Raw genomic sequence first — 8013 nt, forward strand, 5'->3', positions numbered from 1 at the left:
TACCACAGTTTCTAGAATGTTTAGTATATTTACAGATTTCTGTTTCAGGCTGAAAAAAGAACAACAAATAAATCTCATCAGGGCCTTCTGTTGTTGATTTAGTTTAAAATAGCTGTAGTTAAAAAAACAGATCTATTTCACAGCAGGAAGACAACACTGTCACCTAAAACTGAAACTAACACAAGCAACATCTGCTACAGTGAGGAGTTACACCTTATAAATAACCACCAAACTAAACAACAGCACCATTGCTTCTTCATCTAGTCCTGGAGAAACCATAAATTCTCTTCATATCCTAAATTGAAAAGCCCTACATTTGTCCCAAGACCAGCATATTACTGGCATGGCTATAGACGTAGCTGTCACACTCACCTCTTTCAATGCCCAGGTCGGATGAGTTGCGAGGATTTCATAATCTCCAGGCAGAACTTTAAAAAATGCAAACCTAAGAAATGAAAAATAACCATTTAACTTTCTCCAAACAACCCAAGTATTCCTAATTGTATGACTAACGTTGGCAGCACAAGAAAGCAATGTTGGAATTATCGCAAACTTTCATTAGCTTGTTAAATGAGCACGAATGAAATTCAATCCTTCACTGTACAAATCTGCATAAAAGAGCGCTTATTGAGCACTTACTGTATGCCAAGAGGGGTGCTCCATGTGCTGATAGGAAGGAGGAGTGCTTATGTCTCCCTTAATCTCAAGAATTTCTGGCATAAAACCATTCCTTGTAGCACAGCAGGAATCAGTCACAGAACATTTGACTGGGTTTGACAGAGGTGACAGGCGTGAACTGACAAGGAGAAGGGGACAGAGTGTCCAAGGGAACACGTGGGAAGGGCAAAGTGGGGTGAAAAGAACAGAACAGATGCACAGGCTGAGGGAGACGCTGACCCAAGATGATGCCAGTGACACAGGGCGGGGTAAACTATGACAAGCATTGAATCCCAGAAAAAAAGCCTTTAGAGAAACACAGATAAGCCATTCTGGGTTTTTGCACAAAGAAACTGAGATAAGAAACCAGCAGCTCAGGAAAATTACTAGCCATAGACCGACTAACACCAGAGTGAGCCGAGCTAAAGCTGGAAATGCTGCTGCCAGTATACTAACATGTTTATCCCTTCAAATTTGTAAGGCAACTGACAAATTAGAAGACTAAGTCCAGTGAAATGAACTAGAAAACGCATTTGATTTCTTCTTCTGTGGTATTTTATTATATCAAATCTTGCCTGTAATAACTGGATAGGGCTTGGAAATCACATTACTACAAAGTCTCGGTAAGATTGAGCTTCTGTTTCACTTTCATAATAGCCCAGTGCTACATGTTTCATTGTTGCAGTTAGTGCAGATGAAAGGTATTCAGAAGGCTCAAGACACTGCTTTTTTCTAGTAAGGTCAACACCAAACTACTAGCCCAGAAAAAAAATTACAGCTCCATATTCCTGCTACACACCAGGGCTGGAGAGGCACCAGTCAAGCAGAAGTAAATGTTATTTCAAAAATGAAAACTAGTTTCAACAATAATAACTTTAAAATTGAATAACTTACTGATAGACTCATTATAAACTTCTATTTTGCAATTCAGCCAGTTTGTATATTAACAGAGTTAGTAATGATTTGAACGCTTTCAGAATTATCAGTTTGAACTATTCTGGTGTTAATCTTGGCATACCTGTTAACATTTACAACTCAACTATATACATCCATTAAAAAAATGCTTTAAATCTGACTCAGTAAGGTCAGCTAGGCATCAGTTCCAACTACAAAACAGTTTTGATATAATAATGATAATGATGTTTTTCTAATCATAACTGAGCTAATCTATTTGAGCTAATATGCCAGGCAGCTTGAAGTAATAATATTAATTTCATCTTTCCAGTAACCTTAGAAGATAGGTTTCACAATTATCTTAATTTACAAAAGAGGAAACTGAGGCACAGAGGGGTTAAGGAACTTGCCCTAGGTCAACCAGCCAGCAGATGGGGGAGCTGGGATTCAAGCCCAGGCTGGCAAACTCCAGAGCCAGGCTGAGCTGCTAAATGAAGATCCACTAAGCCCCAGGCCTTGAAGCAGGTGCTTTATGGGTATTAACTCTTTTTTTGTTTGTTTGAGACAGGGTCTTGCTCTGTTGCTGAGGCTGGAGCACAGTGGCACATGATCACGGCTCACTGCAGCCTCAACCTTCCAGGCTCAAGGAATCCTCCTGCCACAGCTTCCTGAGTAGCTGGGACCACAGGAGCATGCCACCACACCCAGCTAATTTTTTCCCCCATGGGACTCTGCTTGATATAATTTTTTAAATTATTTGTGGAGATCGAGTCTCCCCATGTTGTCCAGGCTGGTCTCGAACTCCTGAACTCAAGTGATCCTCCCATCCTGGCCTCCCAAAGTGCTGGGATTATAGGCGCAAGCCAATGTGCCTGGCCAGTATAAACTCATATTTAATCACCCCATCAATGCTAGGCAACATGGGTCAAACGGATTCCATTTCACATGTGGGGAACTCAGCACTATGAGGGGCATGAACTCACCCAAAGTTAAGAGGCTGAATCAGGATCTGAACCCAGGACTCCCTGAATCCAAACTCCCAAACTCAGCTCCATGACCCCTGTCACAGCCTGGCTCTAAGGCAACACTGGGAGACAGGATGCTACTCACTTTCCGCCGGGCTGTGTAACTGTGGACTGGATCTTTGCTTCGGTCCCAGTGTTTCTCAGAGACACCTGAACTCCCGCAGGACCCAGGGGCTGCCCTTTGCTGAGGACCTGCCATGGAGAAGAAGGTTAGGGCCCACCCAGCAAAGCACTCTCCTCTCAAAGCACTGGCAGTCCTGCTTACAACCCCCAGGTGGAGCCAGGAACCTTCTTTGGGTCAAGAATCCCATTGAAAAGATGATATAAATCATGGATATGTTTCCTAGGGATGAGGCAGGAGAGGGAACAGTAACAGTAAAATAAGACTCTATTTCAATGAATCTAAGACATCATCAGTTAGAGATTCACCACTATTGGTCTGGGCGGGTGTGGTGGCTCACACCTGTAATCCCAGCACTTTGGGAGGCTGAGGCAGGCAGATCACTTGAGGTCAGGAGTTTGAGACCAGACTGGCCAACATGGTGAAACCCTGTCTCAACTAAAAATATAAAAATTAGGTGGGCGTCATGGCACATGCTTGTAATCCCAGCTACTCATGAGGCTGGGGCAGGAGAATCACTTGAACCCAGGAGGTGGAGGTTGCAGTAAGCTGCGAGCGCGCCACTGCACTCCAGTCTGGGCGACAGGGAGACTCCATCTTAAAAAAAAACTTAAGTAAATATGCATAAAAATAAAAATATAAAAATTAGCTGGGTCTGGTGGCACATGCTTGTAATCCCAGCTACTGGAGAGGCTGAGGCAGGAGAACTGCTCGAACCCAGGAGGTGGAGGTTGCAGTGAGAGAGACTGCACTACTGCACTCCAGCTTAGGGCCACAGAGCGAGACTCTGTCTCAAAAAAAAAGGATTCACCATTATTCTGCAAACCATTGAGAAAGAAAAAACTACCCAAGATCCCCATCTCTAACAAGAAGCCCAGACATACAGCTGGGACGGAAGGGCCTCCCGCTCCCCGCAAAGGTAGAGGAGAAAGAAGCCCATCATGAAGAAAAGGACAGGAAGGAAGGGAAGCACATCTCAACCTCAGGCACAGGGTGGGCGGAGGAAAAACGACTCTCCCAGGAGAATCTGAATCGCGGGAGCTGGGGCACACACCCCTTAGCACTCTGAATTCACACCACCACGGTGGTCCAAAAAAATCTCAGAATTTAAATGATAGGAATCCTCCCAGGTGAGTGGCAGAAGCAGATGCATGCTCTCTCTGGAAGAAGGTGACTTCAGTTCACCCACAGGGACAGCAAGATGCCGAAAAGCTTAGGGAGTGTGTCCTTCCAACTCGGCATCCCTGTGAAAGGCCATCCCTGGGATAAACACTAACAGCGGCTGGGTGCACAGCGTACACCTGTAATCCCAGCACTTTGGGAGGTGGAGGGGGGGCGGATCACCTGAGGTCAGGAGTTTGAGACCAGCCTGGCCAATACAGTGAAAGCCCGTCTCTACTGAAAATACAAAAATTAGCCAGGCATGATGGCACACACTTGTAATCCTAGCTACTCGGGACGGTGAGGCAGCGGGAGGGTGAGGCAGGAGAATCACTTGAACCCGGGAGGTGGAGGCTGCAGTGAGTAAAGATTGCGCCACTGCACTCCAGCCTGGGCAACAGAGCAAGACCTTATCTCAAAATAAAAAATTAAAAAATTAAAAAATTAAAACACCAACAGCCTATGCTCTGGGAGCAGAGGGGATGACCAGCAACCTCAATCTCACTCCTAAATACACCTGCTGCGTTCTACACAGGATGAAATACAGAGTTCACAGGCTCTCTTGCCCCTTATCCATGGGTCCCCTGTGGGATCAAAGTCCCCAGGTTAAAATATCCTGCATTTTTTTAAAAAAGGATTTAGTATACATTATAGAGTGAACAGGAAAAATAATCAAGTTCCAAAGACAAACCTTGCCGTTCACAGAGAACCCAGTGAAGACAAAGTTGATGTCCCCGCCCTTTGTGCAGATGTCACTGACTCCGTCCACATGGAGCTCCACGGTCGTCGGCTCTGAGGAACGAAGCAGGGGAGGAAACGAGGGCACAAGACACAGAGGCAAGCTTAGCTTTGGGGTACAGTGAACCTGTCTAAGTAGAACGTATTTTTATTGTTAAGTTTTAGATTTACTTTTGAACACTTAATACACTCATGTGTTTCCAAATCCAAAGGTACAAAAAGGTATTCTGGAAAAAGTCTCCCTCTCACCCCTATCCCCCTAGCCTCCTGGTTTCCTGCGCCAGAGGGAACTCGTGTTCAGAGTATAAAATAATTTTACAACAGCCTTTCGGCCAAGTTATATCTTAGGGTTCCAGTGAAAATTCAGTGAGCACCAAATAATTTTACTTCCTGAATGCTCATCACTGACCAGGCACTAAGCTGAGTGCCTTTAATCCTCACAATTATCTTAAGAGACAGGCAGTAATAGCTGCAATTTACTGAGGGGTAAATTGAGGCACAGAAAGGTTAAAGGAGCTCCCAAGATCACAGAGCTTCTGAGTGACACAGCCCCAATTCAACCCTAAAAGTCTGGCTCCGGATCTGTTCTCTGACCAAGTTACATGAGCTCAGCCATGTTAAACCAGGACCACAAACTCCAGGGCCACAGGGGCCTCATGGGTTCGAAGCGAGCGGAGCATCCTTGGGGGGACTGTGGCAAATTGAAAGGAGATAACCGCCAGTCAACTCTGCCAACCATTGCCATGCTTTGCCAGAGCTTCCAACTTCTCCGAAAAACTGGAAATCTGAATTTTATATACCATCTCTTGATTTTTCAATATCAACAATTAACTCCATTTTTTCTTAACTGAAGAGTTCATCATAGTACGGGTTAAGGTTGAGTTTTTGAAAGGTTAGGAAGAATGTGGGGTAACGAGTAGAGAAAAAAATGGAAAACCATGAGATGAGATTTTCAGGTAAGATGAATTACACACATGCTTGCATGCATACGTGCACACACACACACACACACACACACAGACTCCAATAAAAAATGGGCAAAAGACTTGAATGGGAATCTTACAAAAATACCTAGCCCATGGCAAATAAACATAAACATATGAAAAAGTGTGCAACCTCATTGGCCATCAGAGGAATGTAAATCAAGGCCACCGTGAGGTAATATCACACCCCCACCAGAAGGGCTAAAATTAAAAAAACTGACTATACCAAGTGTAGGTTAGGATGTGGAGCAATGGAAACCCTTGTACACTGCTGGGAGAACACAAACTGGTGCATCCACTTTTGATGTGTGCAAACACCTAAAGCTGAGCACGTATCAACTTTATGGCTCAGCAACTTTACGCCTGTGATATACTCAGCAGAAATGCAGACACACGTATATCAAAATACACATACAAGAATGTTCACAGGAGCGCTACTCTTAGTGGCCAAAATTCAGAAGCAACCCAAATGGCCATAAACAGAAGAGATCACTGATATAAAATACAAATATAAAATATAAATATAGGCCAGGCGCATGCCTGTAATCTCAACACTTTGGGAGGCCAAAGCGGGCAGATCACTTGAGGTCAGGAGTTCGAGACCAGCCTGGGTCAACATGATGAAACCCCATCTCTACTAAAAATACAAAAACCAGCCGGGTTGGGTGGTGCGCACCTGTAATCCCATCTACTCAGCAGGCTGAGGCACAAGAATTGCTTGAACCAGGGCAGAAGTTGCAGTGAGCCGAGATCGCACTCTAGCCTGGGCAACAGAGCGAGACTCAGTCTCAAAAAAAAGAAAAAAATAAATAAGATAAAACATAAATATTTTATAAAATATAAATAATTTTATATTTATGCATCAGAATTCTGAACAGCAAAGAGAATGAACTAAAGCTACAAATGATACAGATAAAGCTCATAATGTTGAGTGAAAGAAACCAGATATTAAAAAGTACCCTGCATGACTGCATTTGTATAAAATTCAAAACAGACCAAACGGATCTCTGATTTGTAGAAGGTCAGGGTGGTGGTCACCTGGAGGGTGGGGCGGGATGGCTAATGAGCACCCAGGATGGGGACTTCTGGGGTGCTGGGGAAGTGCTATCTCATCATCTGGATGGTGGGTACATGGGTGTCTTCACTTAGTGAAAATTCATCCAAGGCACTTTTCTGAAAGTATAATTCCATTAAAAAGCTTATCAACAGCACCAGTTGGGGGTAGGGTGGGGGGTGCCAAACACAACACTCCTCCAAGCCACCAATCTGGACTTCTGCTTTGGCCATGAGCAGGGCTGCATTCCTCTCCAGCTTTCTGGAACGTACCAGCCAGGCACCCCCAGCCCTACCCCTGACTACAAACTGATAAAAGAGCTGCTCTCACAGAGCCAAATTAGCTGTCAGCTGCCTGAGCTTCACTTTAGCCTTGGTGATGGCAGGCGCTAAATTCTTCCTTGTCTAATGCACAAGCAAGCCTGATATCAACAACGGTGATCCGTACTCCTCTCCCCAAGCCATGGACTGGGGTCACCCACAACTGCTCTACTGAAACATCAAGAGTCTCCTCTTCAAAAATGTAAACTACATCAAAACAGACCCTCTCTTCTGATTTCAACCCCATCCCCAACTCTCCAGCTATGCTTGAAGGCAGTTATATGAGGAAGGTTTGGAGCTTTTGTTGGGATGTGTGCAGAAGGGCTGTTTCTGAATACTGAGTACTTGCTAATTACGTGCCAGCCACTCTGAACACTCAGTATTGGTTTATTAATCCTCCAAGTACCCAGTGGGGCAGGGACTATACCCTGGCTCGACAGTGAGGAGCCAGGCTGACACAGGGGAAGTAACTTGCCCAAGGTTATTTAGCTGGTAAGGCTTAAGGGTGACAGTCTTCTCATCTCGTAGGACATAAATCTGGATTTTTATGACAAATCTCACAATGTTTAAATGTTTCAATTAATTCCACAAAAAATTAAAAAGCTGAGGGGGCTAAAAAAGAAGCCATCCTGGGACAGGAACCAAGTGCCCACTCTTGATTTCTATACTCTTCTATGGCCACGTAATGAGGGAAACTGCAAGGGAAGAGTTTACAGAAAGGTAGAAGAAAAGATGTCTGTTTTTCAAAGGTGACAGAAAGTCTTAAGGTAGATTAAGGTAAATCTGAACTAAACCAGAGTGATGGGGGCAGGGAGGGGAGGAATACAAACCCTCTTCCATACTGGAAATGATCCTTAATATTTTAGTAGTTTATGCATTCTGCTAGCCTAAATTAATATTCGGCGTATCATCTAACCTTTTACAAAGAATGTCTGGTGATTCAGTTAACTTACCAAAACTCCACCCTAGGGGAGGCTCAATCTTCAGAATGAAATCCCCCTAAAAGGAAAAAAAGAAAATGTAATTTCAAGAAATGAGAATTGTGACTCTGGCTTAATTT

At 44.2% G+C, this 8013-nt stretch overlaps 1 long non-coding RNA gene across 1 annotated transcript; it reads right to left on the bottom strand.

The window, feature by feature from the left end:
• Positions 1–359: 359 nt before the first annotated feature.
• Positions 360–7953, bottom strand: LOC116464999 (uncharacterized). Its single transcript, XR_009212331.1, has 4 exons — positions 7907–7953; positions 4550–4650; positions 2662–2768; positions 360–445 (listed from the first exon to the last, which is right to left on the bottom strand). It is a non-coding gene; the product is annotated as an uncharacterized LOC116464999 (long non-coding RNA).
• Positions 7954–8013: the final 60 nt, after the last annotated feature.

The sequence above is a fragment of the Hylobates moloch genome, unplaced genomic scaffold, assembly GCF_009828535.3.
Source record: "Hylobates moloch isolate HMO894 unplaced genomic scaffold, HMol_V3 SCAFFOLD_2565, whole genome shotgun sequence".
NCBI lineage: Eukaryota > Metazoa > Chordata > Mammalia > Primates > Hylobatidae > Hylobates > Hylobates moloch.